We start from the raw sequence: 14,777 nt of genomic DNA, 5'->3' as shown, positions 1-14,777 counted from the left end.
AAGCAATATTAGTAAAGGTAGGTGACTACTGCTAGGAAGGGCCAATCCAGTTCCTTGCATCAATGCAGAGAATTGCTGAGTATTTAAGGCTCCCACTTAAAATTTGCAATTGTAAAAATTGGCTCTGGCACCATCGAAACCTGGCCCATCTATGCCCTCGTAGCTTTAGACTCAGCCTTATCATTTAATTACCATTTTTCTACAGAGTTCTGAGAGCGACTGACAAGATTCAGGCTGATGAGATAAGCTAATGCTTCATGTAGGCGTTCTCTTGAAATTCCTACATTTTCCAGCCATCCACAAGACGCGTCCCAAACCCAGTTCTGGTGTTGCCAAATCAGCACGGAGGTAGTCAGTGTTGTCTGAACATGCTGTGAGGACTGAGCGGTAATTGCAGCATGTCAACATTACCTACTGCACCATTTCAAGTCAAAGCTATAGTTTAGCAATCATGCTATTTTGAAAAGGTTGTCGTGGCACTCAGCCAAAGTGACCTCTATCTGACAAAGCATCTGCTGGTAATCTTATTAATGAGCAGAGTAAACATCAACCCTGTGCTAGATTTGTGCAGGTAAGAGCTAGAGGAGGGCAGTTAGTTTGTTGTCTGCACAGGGAAAGGGAAGAAAGGTGATTATTCACAAGAGAGACTCTGGCCTCCAGAGCTCATTCCTCAGATTTTGCAACAACCAACCTTAGAATTAAACAAATGTGATGTTTTCTGTAAAAACAGGGATTATTGCAGTGTTTTCCTACTGTTTATTTGCATGTTTATTAGATATAAGTTAAGCAAAAACCAGCAGTATTTCTCTTGAAGTAACTACACCAGCAGGCAGGCAACTAGTTAATTCACCAGTTCTCTCACACTGGCAATTCACAGCGCCCATGGGTGCAGCCAAATGCAGTACCATGGTACTAGCCATCATGTGCATCGAGTTAAGTGTGCCCATAGGAAAAAAGAAAATGCAATACAGTAACTATTTGCTGCTCTAGGTTAAGCGTGCTCAGGGGTAAAAACAAACTCCGTAATGATCAGCTGTTTGTTCTCTTTCCCAAAAGCACTTGGGGTGAAAAACCAACATCAATGAGCATCCAAATATAACCTCATGATTAAACAAACAAACAAGCAAAACAGATAAGCAGGGAGTACTCAGGCCTATTTCTAACTTCAGTTAGATCAGTAAAAAGGATTTAAATAATGATGGCATTTCAGTGTAATCAGATTCTGGCTTGGTTTTGCCAATAGTAAGTAAGGTGCATCTCTCACTCTTAGTGGGAGAGACAATCACAATTTCCCCTCTCTTGATGTTGGAGAAAGGTTCTCTGTAGAGAAATCTGAGCAACTTAAAGGTCACATTCTCTATGTTGGTTCTCATTCTGACTACATATAGCAAGAAAAAAAGAGCCTGCACCCTTTCAGTCAGCCTTACTCTGCTCCTTTATAAGCACAATTCTCCCTACCACGTGCACCAAGTAAAGCCCACCTTGCATGTATTTACCTAAAGGAACAGGATGCTCTTCAGTTACTTATTTCTCTTTGTCATTTAAGGCCATTTGAGCCTTCAATTAAGCAGGTTGTATATCAGATACTGTTCCCTCCCAGGAGGGCGAGATCAGTAATATTTCATTTTCCTAGCTACAGCTGAAAATCCATTCACACACAGAAGAGCAGTGCTTTACAATACTTATCTTTCTCCCTTTCTCTTTGAAGAAGCTTTCATAGCTTTCATCACAAGGACATTTGCAGTAATTACTTCCTCCTTTCCCCAGAAATGTCTGCCATAAGCAGAACTTTCCGCATACAAGCAAAGGAAAACTTTGCTTTACGTACACATAAAAAGCTTTTACTGGGAGCTTCCCAATATAAAGATTAAAAACCTCACCAGACCCTCTCTTTGAGGAGAACACACGGAGCCATATCTTACAGTCACAGCCAAACTATCCCACCCTAGCTGGGTGTAAGGCTGGTGATGTTCTGCCTTCATTTCCAGGTGGGCAGTAACAGTCCTGCCAGCAAACCCACTGCAGTGCAGTAACAGGCCCTCAGGGACAGGGAATGAAAACATGAAAATCTATGGCTTCAGTGTTTTTTAACCCTTGGTGCTGAGACCAGTCTTGCATCAGCTCTGCAGTAGTCTTACACAGGATCACAAATGGTATATTAAACTCTGATAAACTGCAAATGAAATATTTATGTAAAAAAAATTTACTAATACCTAGCAGCCTAGAAACAACTTCTTACAGAAGAGCTTCTCCTAAACATAATAAGCAGCTTCCACCCATGTAAAATACCTGGAAAGAGCTCTCAGTCCATTGTTCTCACAGCAGTGCTCTTCCTAATCCCCTTTGCTGAAGCAGTTCTAAGACTTCATTACAGCACCTGACATACTGCAAGCAACTTTCCCATGATCCTAAAAGGCCACCATTTCAATTATTTCATTTTAAATCCACCTGAGATGGTTTTCTTGTTCCTTATTTCCTGTCCCTATTTATTTAACTCTTCCAAAACTGATTGGAACTGCTGATGTGTTTTTCAAGCTCACAGCAAGCACAACTGAAGCCAAATGATTTGCGTGCTTGACTGTTGCAGGGAGCCAGAAGGACGTGGTGCGTGTTAGCCTGGGACCTTCCAGCACTTGTAGCTGTTTGGAAGAAAAACTCTGGCTTTCTTCCTCTGCTACACTACAAAGTGAAACTGCTGCTGCTTGTTTTACTGCCAGACAGATGCTGAGTTTTAGAGGAAGAAGAAACTATCAGAATCGGTGATGAATGTCTGTGGGAGTGAGGCTGATTTGCTTGTGTTCTGTTGAGAAAGCTGGGGTCAGCCATCCAGGTGTGGTTTCCCAGACCCCTCATCTACAGAAGGATGCACTTGGCAAGGAGAAAATGTGCAGGAAAGGCAGCAGTGGTGACAAAAGGCCGCTCTCAGCTCTGCAGCATCTGCTGGCAGTTTGGTGATGACTGCTACCTTTGTTTCTGAGCTGTGAGCTACAGACAGTGGGTGGAAGCCATGGAAGCGGGAGGCCGAGCAGGACCCGAGCACAAACGACTTGCTTGTTATACTGAGCAAGCAGCAGTACTGTAGTGTTCCAGCTCCTGCTGACACAGTTGCTAATTCTTACTTGTCTACTGAGACAGAGCAGTGTCTTGGGGAATGTTTTCTCTGGTTTTGTGTTCTAGGTTCGCAGACAAATGGCAGGCATTGTGAGGCTAGCATCGAATATCACCCTTTTGTTTTAGATTGCGGATAGACAACGTGGTTGGAGGATTTAAGTTAGCGGAGTTTGTGACTGTGATCATATATGGGAGTCTTGCTTTTAGAAGCTGAAAATCAGGGTTCAAAGCAGAACAGCACATAGCGTCTGACATCTTCACCTGTGGGAACTGCCCAACGTTTGCATCTTGTACATGGAGAATGCAGAAATTAACTTCGTTCTGTTTTGTTTGGCAGAACCAGCAAACCATCTGCAAGTCACCTCCCTAGTTTTTCTGGCCCATCCACAGCAGAGCCTGGGAAGAATGTCTGCCTGTGGTTCTCAGAAGCACCTAGTAGGTCTCAGAACTAAGTTCCTGGTGAAGATGTGGCAGGCATCTTCCAAAGGAATTTGCTTTGTACAGTGTACTGCAGCTAGGATTCAGGCTTTCTAGATTATGCAGTAACGCCCAGCACAGGAGAGTGTGAATCTCCATCAGCATAGGTTGCCACAAACCAAAGGACAAATCCACAGACAGGGAGCTGTGCTGGGGAGCTAGCTTCAGGTCCTTACACCTGCACCTGGTTTGCAGTGAATACAAACACTGGTATTTACACCTGCATTTGGAAATAGACTCCTTCAATGCTAAAACCATAGGTGGCTTGGGTAAACTTGAGCAACTATTCCTGTAAATTCGAATATTGTAAAGGATAAATTTGCCAGACTCAATTTAAAAGCTATTTTGTTGGGCTTTCCTTATTTTTTTCTTTTTTTTTTTCTTCTTTCCTCTCTAAGAGTGGGCATAATTTTTTGCAACCATGCGCATTGAAGCAGAAGCTCAAGTATGAGACAAAGAGTTTTAAAATGGTTTGGTTGTACTGTCTACTTGGTGATATTTTTTTAAAGAACATTTACGAAAGATTTATGTAAAATCTATCTTTTGTCTACTTAAAATATGTCAAATGGATGTACAGGGCAAAATTTAATGCATATGGGTTTTCATTATTTTAAATCATTTGCAATATAAATGATTTACTGTGACATCAGACATTCGTTCTTTGGCTGTCCACCATAAATTGAAGCCCACCCAAATTTCCACTTTTATATTTCTGCATTCCCTCCCCCAGTATCTCTAACCTTAGCTCTGCGATTCTTCATGTAAATGACTTTCAAGAAGGAAAGGAAGAGAACACATAATTGGCCTTAATACAGGTGATACTGAAAGAAAAGCGAGACCTTTATGTGAGAAATTGTTGACAGCTGTGGAAAGGGGGGAACTAATGCATGTAGGAGAGAAAGTCGTTCCTGATGAGAGCTACTGGATGTGATCAAATGGACTTCTTGTGCTACTGAAACTGCCAGAGGTGACTGATTTCTGTCTTGCTTTCTGAATGTTTTCATGTCTTTTTAGTGTCTTTCCATTTATAATGCAATTAACTGAACACTGACCTATTAATGTTACACAGCTGTTTGGAAAACTGAGGTAAGCCAGTTTGCCCAAGGTCATTCTTGATGTTCATAGTGAGAAACGGGTGATGCCCAGAACGATGCTGTCATTGCAAACCTTCTCCTAAAACATGCAAAAATCTCAAGACACAGATTTTTTGGAAGACCTTATGGGGAACAGCGTTCATTATTTTATTTTCTGGTTGTGTCATGACAGTTAATGCACCACAGACCTTTGGACCCATCATCAGCCCGTATGTGAAGCCTTCCTGGCTCTGTATTTACTGAAAATTGCTGCTACCTGTTAGTTCTTCTGCGGCCTGTGCCACAGGCTTAACCACCTCAACTCAGCCCTGTTTCTCATCCATGCATGTCATCTCAAGACCTACGAGGTAAGCAGACTCCACTGAGATCCTTATTTCCACTCAATAAATTGAAAGACAGTTCTGTTTGAACCAAATGTTGTATCTTTGCAAGCTTCCCCCCACCCATTGCACTTTGACATCACTCCCTTCCTGCTGCCAAAAGATTTCACTATTATTGCCCACACAGATAATTCTAACGAAGCATCTCAAATGTGAATTTCCTATCGATTTGTAGCAATTCTGAGCAACATTATAAACTTCAGCACCATCCTGAAGGGAATCTTAGTTCTGACATCCTGACTATCTGCCCAGTCCTACATTTAGGTGTGTCTGACGGTCACCATTTAAATATTTCCCGTCTTTCCCACTATGCTATTCCTAAAGCAACTGCACTGCCACCAATATTCATCCTGCAGTCAGAGCAGGGTTAGATCATGTGGTGGGCCTGCACGTGCTCGTCTTCATTCTCACCTCCAGTGGCTTTACTACTGCAAGATCCAATTGAGAAAAATGTTAGTGTAATTCTGATTTATGTAGCAAAGTGCAAAGGAGAGCAGAAGCTTTTAGTATCTTGGGAAGTGGTTAGAAATTAAGGCCAAAGAAAGGACACTCGTGTCCATTACATCCTTAAAAAAAAAAAAAAAAAAAACAACCAACAAATCTTCAGTGAAAGTCTTGGCTGCTGAACTGTTCCTGGGCTGGCAGATGTTCACAGCTCCCTTGGCAGATACTGTGCAAAGCTAATGGGCCCATTTAGATACCGTCCCTTAGACAACAGCATTCAGAGCTGTGCAGTTGTGAGGAGGCCTTGTAGGACAGGGTTCTTTCAGCTTGTTGTCCTGAAATGAAATTAGGGAATGCATTAAATATTCTAAGAACTCTGATAATCTCTTGTCAACGATCTCTGCTGAACTCAGGGCTTCACTGGAGATGCGGGTGAGGGATGGAAATGAATGCGAAGTGCAAGGCTGACACCTGGAGGGCACTGCTGAGCTGCAGCGAGGCAAACCTGGGGGAGCTGGGGATGCTGCAGCACAGCTTGGGTTAGGAAAGCACAGAGGAGGTCTGAGGTTTTGGATCTGCTCTTTTCCAGTGAAGAACTTTCAATATTCCTCCCTCTCCCCTCTTCTAACAAAAGAAAAAAAATCCAAATTTCGATCTCAGCTTTTCCATATCTATTTTTTTAGGAGAGGATAAGAGCAAAGGAGTAAACTCTGGGATATCTAGTTTTTCACTTCTTCCGCATTCAGGAATATTTGATCAAAACTTTCTGGCTCAGTAAGCCTCTGCAGGCAGTGGCTGGGTCAGTTCTTTAGTTGTTTAACATAACTTATTTGATTGCTGCATGCCAGCTTCCTACTGCTGCTTTGCCATTTGTGTAATGGTGCTGTGAGTTTCTGGAGTAGAGACTTGCAGGGCAGTTCCTACTGTCAAAGCTGCAGCTGGCAAGTTGGCATCATGTAGAGCGTGGTCTTTTCATGTCTGGCTCTGTCAGCACCCATGGTAAGGCTTTTCTTGAAGCTGATCCTAATCAAGGAATGCAAGGCAGCTTCTGGGACAAAGTCTTCATGCTTTTGGAGGTTTGCTTCCCAGCCTGGCAATCACCCATTTGCAGTGCTTACTCAAACCTTTTCAGTAATCTTTCTGCTCTGCCAGGAATTATCTTAGTATTTCTGAAATTGTTTTTTGCTTCATCTAATTTTAGAATATGTTAATAAATGAGTTGTTTACTGTCCTGTCATGACTATACACTTCATATCTCAGAAACCCAAATATGTCCATTACCACTCCTTAATTCTAGTGTGGTTCCAATTAACATAAAATTTGCATAGCAGTAAATATTTTCTTTAAATGGAAATGGACAAAAAAAAAGTTATTTTTCAGAACTCAGTTCTACTAATTCAACTGCAGCACACCTTCCTCATCCTCCATGTGTCTTTACCTCTGTCCTAGTTGACTGCATTTCTTTCTCTCCTAGCCATCAGAGTTCCAAAATATCACCAATATTATGTTCCTCCTGCTGTGGATACCAAACTACTCTATACATTCCCACCCACACCTACTCCATGGGTGAGCCATAAAAATACTTCCTCCAGGCACTGGGGAGCAGAAGAGAGGCACGCTGCCAACTTGAGCAGCAGCGCAAGACATTCAGTGTGCTGGAGGTGCTTCTTTTCAGCCCAGAGACCTGAAAAGTATACCACCATCTCTGTGGCTCCTGTTCCTCCAGCATTTATTAACTGATAAGATTCTGAAGAGGCAGTAGCATCTTTCCTCCTCCTCCAGTAATGTTGCCTGAACTGGATTGTCAGTTACTCTGTTATACTGGATCACTTGTGGTTATTCAGCAGTGTAGACAAATACCAGTTCAAGATCAAGGCAGAACCCTGGCCATTAAACTTGTCTCACTTGAGACTCATTCTAGACTAAAACCTGCCTCTTGCTGATGTTCTATTAACCCAGTTTGTCATCCTCCTAACCCCCATTATCCAACCCAAGCAGATAACTTTGAAAAGATCCGTAGATAGCTTTCATGCAAACTGTTAAGTAGGTCCAGGTGCCATAGCTAGATTCTAGAGGGAGCTACGGTCACAAGATTCACGTGCTAGTCAAATCACTGATATCCTGGATACTTACAAACTCAGTCACATTCTCCCTGTTCAAATATTGCCTGGACTGTCACTCCTACAGAGCAGCAGGTGGGCTGGCAGCAGTCTGATACAATACTAGAGTGCCTATCTTCAAGCCTGTGTGTGGTCCTAGAGAGATCAGCAAAGGTAAATGTATGCAAACACTTACAGTGAAGCACATGCCAAAATATACTGCTGCAGTCAGAATCAGTGAATAGCCCCTCCTAAGCCCCAAAATAAAGTATTCAAGTCAAGAAACAGCTTGCTGCCTTCTCAAGAATTCACCACTTCCAGTTTGCGAGCTTGGGAAGGGAAATCCAGGCAGTGTCATTAAATCATTGACAGCAGAGTGAAGAGCTGCAGGAGTAACACATCAGGGCGAGGTGACAACCTCCCAGAGCAAGATTCATTTTTTATAAGTAAAATACAAGCGCCAGCAAAGTCAAATAGCAGGAACTGTTGCACTTGTTTGACTCTCGGGAGGATGAAAAATAAAAAGGCAAAGCCAGTTATGTATTTTTTACATACAGCAGTAATAACATGAGAACAGCTGAGCACCTGTGCACAGCTACCTGAGTACGACAAGGGTGTGTGTTCCCACATGCATTCAATCAGCAAATCTTAAAGCAAAAGCTGAATGCTAAGGAGCTGTAAGATTTGGTGGGATTCACAGAGCGGACATGAGGGGGCACCCTTATCTTCAGTTTATTCGTGGCAAAACTGCTGTGTAATATCCAGGCAGGGTCACTGTGGACAGCGTGCTTCAGCCTGAGTTGCAATGCCAAGATCTGGAGCCTTGCCCCTTCCCACAGAAGGGTTCCATCCAGGTTTTTCACGGCTCTTTATTCAAAGGGTGAACACTGTCCCTTTAAATAAGCTCAGACATCCCAGTCCAAATGGGGAATGAAGCCCAGGCTACCTACAGTTATGAAACCTCTCTTTTTGAGCTTACAGGCTTAGGGGCCGCTACTACACTCTGAGGTTAATAATCAGTTTTAATATTCACTTAGGGGGCTGTAAAAAAAGAATGAAAATTTCCTAATTTGAAAATGGACTTGATTGGCAGCTTTATTATCTCTGTAAGGTGCATGGCATTCCACACAATCAAGTCGTTTTTTAAAATAATCTCACTGCTTAAGTCGTACACGCTGCTAATTGCATTTTAATAAGTCTCTTTAAAATCTTTCCATATTTTTTAATATCCTAATATTAGATAAGTGATTGCTGGGGACACTGGAGGGCACTGAAGTTTATAGAAAGAGGAACACCATAATGAAGCTTTATTGGGATGGCATCACCAAACAATTGCTGTGATAGCAACACTCCTAAGCCTGGAAAAATGCCAAACATTCCCCCTGGAACTGACTCAGACACTAGCCTCTCTGGCTCAGGACTAACACAGAAAATGGATGCTTTCTGGTTCATAAAATGGCCTCTTTCCAGCTTGGAAATGACTGAGGAACTGTCCACTGGATTTGGAAAGCGCTCCAGAGATGGTCTTTCTCCATCAACAACTTCAAAACTCATCTGTTCTGCTTTGGATTATGGCTTGGAACTATGAGAGAGGTTTTATTTCTTTTTACTTCTTTTTTTTTTCCCTTCCAAATTTGACTAAGACTACTCAGAAAAGTTGGTGGATTTTTTTTCCTAAGAAAAACACAAAAGAACAACAACAAAACAATAACTCTGTTCAATAATAGAGGTTGTAGAAGACTTCTATAGGAATTAGGAAACCACTGCTTTTAAGCAGAAAAGATTAATTTCCATCTCAAAGATCAAACCCAGTTCAGAGAGTATTTCAAAAATCATTCCCCCCTCTGCTGCTGGATAGGAATTGTGTCCCACCCCCATGTCTGCACATGAGGCTGTTTTTCCACCTCCAATCCTCAGCAGATGAACCTGGGGGGAAAGTCAATGGGTATCTATCTATACTGTACACAGAAACAATAGTGTCAAAGAACAGTAGTAACAATCCAGGCTTATTCGCTTCCGAAGTTAAGAAAAAAAACATTGCAGTTGGCTGGAACCGACAAAGTCTTGACTCAAGCACCCCAAGCTACAGTGGGTTTCGAACTCAGATTCAAACTGGACCCTGCATGTGCATCCACAGGATCAGCTGCTGCATCAGTTACGAGCCAGTGGTGCAGGAAGGTGCTCCATAGCACCTCATGCAGATTCCCAACTTTTTTCTTTCCTGTTGTAATTCTGCCTTAGATTCAGTGCTGTGCTCCCTGTATATGACAGCCGTGTTTCTCTCAGTTATGACCGTTGGACAATTAATGTTACTTTCAGGGTCACTTAAAAGCATTGTCCATGTGGGGAAAAACGTGATCCCAAATTAATGCATAGATGGCTTTTAGATCTACACCAAGAAAAAGGGACATTGTTTTGCCAAAACAAAATGGAAATGCTTAGTTTTACATGATATTGCCTTTTGTCCTCTGCAATAACAGTTCATTGAGACCTCAGATTAGAAAATTATTTTGAGAACAAGTGATTAATGTATTGTGTTTGTTTTCTTTAAATCTTATCCTGTGAAATCATACTGTAATAAATCAGAATGTCGGCTTTGTTTTTGAAAAATATGAAGTTTCTAACAGTTCCCTCATGGAAAGAAAATCTGTAAAAATCCTCTTAAAGATCCAAAACCTGAGAAACAAATACAGAGAATCCTTAACTGACTTCATTAATTTCCATAAGATTTACGTTGTTTTGTCAAATCCAGCTATGTACTTGAAATGGGCAATGCAAACATCTTGCATTTGTTTGAAAGTGAGCCATTTTTTGACTAACTGAAGATCTGCTTGTCTATCCATGTGTTTCTTCTGCACATCAGAGAATCTTTGGACTCAGTCCATACTATCTTTAGGTCTGATCTTATTCCCACTGAAATCCAAAGGAGTTCTGCCACTGACTCCCAGCTAAAATGGGGATCAAGCTCTGTATAACTGCAGACAGTGAAGAACAGGTTGTATATTAAGTACTTTTGCTACCAGTTGTATTTTTCTACTTTTGGGTATATGAGACACCACTGTAAAGAAAAGTGTCCCTGAATTTAGCCATGGAATATGAAGAGCTGTCATTTCATAGTTTCCCGTCTTCTTTTTTTTCCCTCTTTTTTTCTCAATCTCCTTCTGCAAACAAGAGAAGGTCGCATCTCACCCTGACAGGCTGGGAGGCACATGTTCAGCGAACTTCTGCAAAGGAAGTGAATGTCCAGGTCATATTTATCCCTTTTCATGTGGTTCTTTTAATCCCCCAGATTGGGTTTCAGAAGAGTTTTACAGTTTCAGTTTTACAAAGCAAACCTTCCTTTAATGTTGGCATTTTAAAGAAAAAGCTTCAGTCAAAACATGTGTGTTTTACATCAGCCAGATGTGACATATGGAGAAGCGGGCCACAATGTGGCAGCCAGCTCTGCTCCGGCAGCCAGCTGGGCTGATGCTGGACCTCAAGTGGGAGCTACTGGTCCCAGCCTGGGATCAGCCTCCTGCTTTTCTCACCCAGAAGAAACCATTAAATGAAGTCCTTTATGTTGAAGAGCTTAAGTTAAAGAAGAAAATAACCCCAAACCTTAAGCTGAAGGGAAGCGAGAGGCGCAGAAGGCAGCAGAGGCATCTTACAGCCAGCACTGTGCTAGCAGGCAGTGGCTTCTCCAGAAACAAAACTCATCTCTCTGTGTTTTCCTCCCTCTGAATATCACTATCCCTGCCACCTGCTGCTTCTAGAATCCCATTTTTTTTATCTTTTGACTTGAAAAATAAACAAAAGTACCACATAACCTCTCCATGGAGCTGATCACATAGCCCCCGCCCAGCCAGGTGGGGCAGATCCACCTGGGAGCTTTCTTTGCCATCAGGGCCAACTGTGACAGGGCACAGGCTTTACTCCAACCTCCAAACACCCTTCATGGTAGCACTGGGCTGGAATTTGCACCTGACTGATGGTTTCCAACAGCCATGGCAGCCATGGCTCTGCTGGAGCTGCCTCAGAGCAGTGCCATGTGAGGAGACTTCCAGCCTTTTTTAGCCAGCCCAGCAGGGTTACTGTGCTGCTCTGGGTCCTCCTTACCTCGTTATTTGTGTAGGACCCTGGTCTAATTGCCTGTGCAGCACCACCTGGTCTCATCACCTGCACAGCTGACCCAGGAACAAAGGAGAGGGAACTTCCTCTGGCCACCACTTTGGAGCTGCTAGAGGCCATCTTGGGGGGTGGTTGCAGCCCCATGTTGGGACAGCTGTGGAAGGGCTAGGACAAAACTGAGAAATCCTAAATCTGAAAAGTCTTTCTCAGCATGTGTAGCCTGCAGCCTGCTACAGGCAACTTTTTTTTTTTTTTCTTTTTTTTTTTTCCCCTGGTTTTCTTCTGTTGTCTCCTCGGAGCTTTCCTCAGCGAGGTCCCTGAGGGAGCATGTTCTGGATGCAGCTGTGGAGAACTTACTGGAGCCTCACTTCAGAGTGTCCCAAGGAGAGATTTCTGCAAATGCCACCCCTGGGGTCCCAGCAGTCCTGCTGGTGTCTGGGACCGAAAGAGAGCCATGGTTAGTGTTAGTGTGAGGAGCCAGCTGGGCGGGCGGCCATTGGGCTCCATGCAGAAGCAGCTCTGTGCTGTGCTCCTGCACCAGCAGCAGGTGAGTATTTACTCTGTTTCCAAAAATCTATCTGTACTTAAGCATGTTTACTTAATCAGCAAGCTGTCGGGCAGGCTCTGAATCCTTAGGACATAGCAGCCATGGTCTCGTGAGCTGATTCCATTAATTTTTTCCTTTAAGTTTTGTGTCAATCCAAGGTCGCTGGCCTCCAGGCCTGGGCTCTCCATTGATCTCCTTGAGTGATATAAATAGGTTTTCAACAGAGTTGCCTGCTTTCCTGGCTGCAGCTAGATATAGATTTTGTCTTTACAGTGGCTAAATGGTATGGTCAGATGGCTTGTAGTAAATTTGGCAGGGGGTTAATTTAACGTTCTGGAGTCAGAGAGGCTGGAGGGAGTTGAGCTGGAATATGTTACCTCTCTGGGGGTGAACATAAAGTTGGGATATTTTACAAGCTATCTTGTACAAGTAATCTTTTCGTAATATCTTGCAAGTAGCCCATAGGGCTGGCTTATGGCTTGGTGGGAGGCTGCGTTGAAGAAGACGTTGTTGGGGTGCTTGGACTTCTCTGGGCAGCGTGCTGGGCTGGGACAACCGCGCACCTTGTTTCCTGCAAGCAGGTGAAATCTCACAGCAGTGAGAAGACCGAGGTGAACTATATGCATTGACTGGATTAGGTCAGGCTTTTTGGGGCTGTGCCAGGGCTGCATTGAGTCACGGTGGACTGAAATGAATTTTAGAGAGTTTAGCAGGTACTTTGTTTGGTAGAAGCATTTTGCTTTCAGAGTTGGTTGGATTTGTGTAGGAATGCAGCAGTTTCTTATTCAAGCTGTGTGCTCCCATCGTTCCTTAGCTGAAAATGTCTTGATAGATAAAATAGAGAAATAAATGCAAATGCATGGTTGTGGTTTTTTTTTTTTTTCTTCTCCTTCTTTCTTTTCCTTTTGAAGAGCATGAGTATTGAGAACGTGATGTTACTTATCCTTTTTGGCTGTTCCTCTTACCCCTATTCTGGATTTTTCTCTTATTAATGTTGCCATCAAGTTCTGCTTGCCACTTTTTATAATGCCATCTGACAGAAGTCAAACTTGAACTACTATGAGTGGTCAGGCTTTGTGAAGCTGCTTCTGCAAGTACTGATTACTAGAAGTTTCTTCAGATGTTGTCTATATATATAGCTCTTTAGTGTCTTTGTAAATTGATCCTGAAAATAAGGAAAATGTTTATCATGCTCTTCCATAGGTGTTGCATCATTAAAGCTAGAGCATCTATTGCAGATAACTGGATTAACATCTGATCAAGTTCCTGGGTAAAATAATGTTCAATCAAATGTGACAAAAACAAACAAATGCTGTCATAGGAAATAAAGAAATGTGCAACAAACATTGACTCCCTTTTCAGACCACTTGCTCCTTAGGCAGTAGGAAGAGAGCCATGGCGTGACTAGCAAATGTAGGAAGAAGGGAAGGAGGCTTTTCTCCATGCCTCCAGACTGTGAGATTTGCTCAGCTATGAGGAAGATCTAATGGATGTGGCAGAAATCTAGGAAATACAGGATTAGTCCCTGGCTTTGCCACAGATTCTCTTTGTGACTGCCCGTTTCATTCAATTTGCCTTATTCTCCTATGCAACAACTCTACAATGCAGAGAGGTAATAGAATAAAATCCATCAGTAGCTGTGAGGCACTCAGCTGCTGTGGTCAGATAAGTACCACAGTGAAGGAAACTCCTCTAAGCATCTATTAAGGACAGCACTTCACAGGGCTATTGCCCCTTCTATCCAAGGTGCATGAAGCATTCCATCAATGGTGCTTGTACTCCTTCGATACCCACGAGAGGCAACGCATTATAAATCCCATTTTACAGATGGGCAAACTGACTTTTCCCCGAGTCCCAGAGTGGTTCAGTGACAGAGCTGGGAATTGAACCATTAGACATTTTCCTCTTCATGACAGCTCTGTACAATCCCAGGACTCATTTATTTTCCCTATTAAAAAAGAAGTAAACAAGTATTTTCTTTCTGAGACCCGTAGAGGATGGGGGATTGGGGAAAAAAATGGAAGTAAAATTAAAAATAAAATGACATAAATCCCCCTTGGCCCCGAGTTGTCCAGTCTCCTTTACATTCACACTTCTCTTTGTTATGTTTCCTTGAAGTTGAACCTCCCTCGAGAAGGGAACCTCAGAGTTTCTAGTGCTGGGGAAGAAATGCTTCAAGAAAAAGAAAAATAATCGCAGCTGCAATGTTAAAAATAAGAAGCTAATCAAAGGCAGCCCATGTGGGCGCCACTTTCATCTCTCATCTTCAAAGAGGTGCAAACAAACATTGTCGGCGTGCCAAGCAGCAGCCTCGGCGGCTGACGATCCCATTACTCCTCCAGCGTCCACCCTCCCTTTGCATGCTGCTGAGCCTGTAGGCACAGGGCTCCAGGATCACTGCCAAGGTGGGAACTTCTGGTCACCAGAGGGGAGGTCACATATGGAATTCCTCTGTGGATCCAAATTATTGCATAACAAACATGCATTTGCCCTATAGATCATTGCTTGTACTATT

General features: G+C 42.9%; 1 long non-coding RNA gene across 1 annotated transcript; it reads left to right on the top strand.

Moving 5' to 3' along the window:
• Window positions 1-6: 6 nt before the first annotated feature.
• LOC109370852 lies at window positions 7-8,993 on the top strand. Its single transcript, XR_002121310.1, has 2 exons — window positions 7-5,029; window positions 8,846-8,993. It is a non-coding gene; the product is annotated as an uncharacterized LOC109370852 (long non-coding RNA).
• Window positions 8,994-14,777: the final 5,784 nt, after the last annotated feature.

Source organism: Meleagris gallopavo, chromosome 23 (genome assembly GCF_000146605.3).
Source record: "Meleagris gallopavo isolate NT-WF06-2002-E0010 breed Aviagen turkey brand Nicholas breeding stock chromosome 23, Turkey_5.1, whole genome shotgun sequence".
NCBI classification, from domain to species: Eukaryota; Metazoa; Chordata; class Aves; order Galliformes; family Phasianidae; genus Meleagris; species Meleagris gallopavo.
Note: the sequence above shows the minus strand (reverse complement) of the source record. Positions and strands in the feature narration are given on the sequence as shown.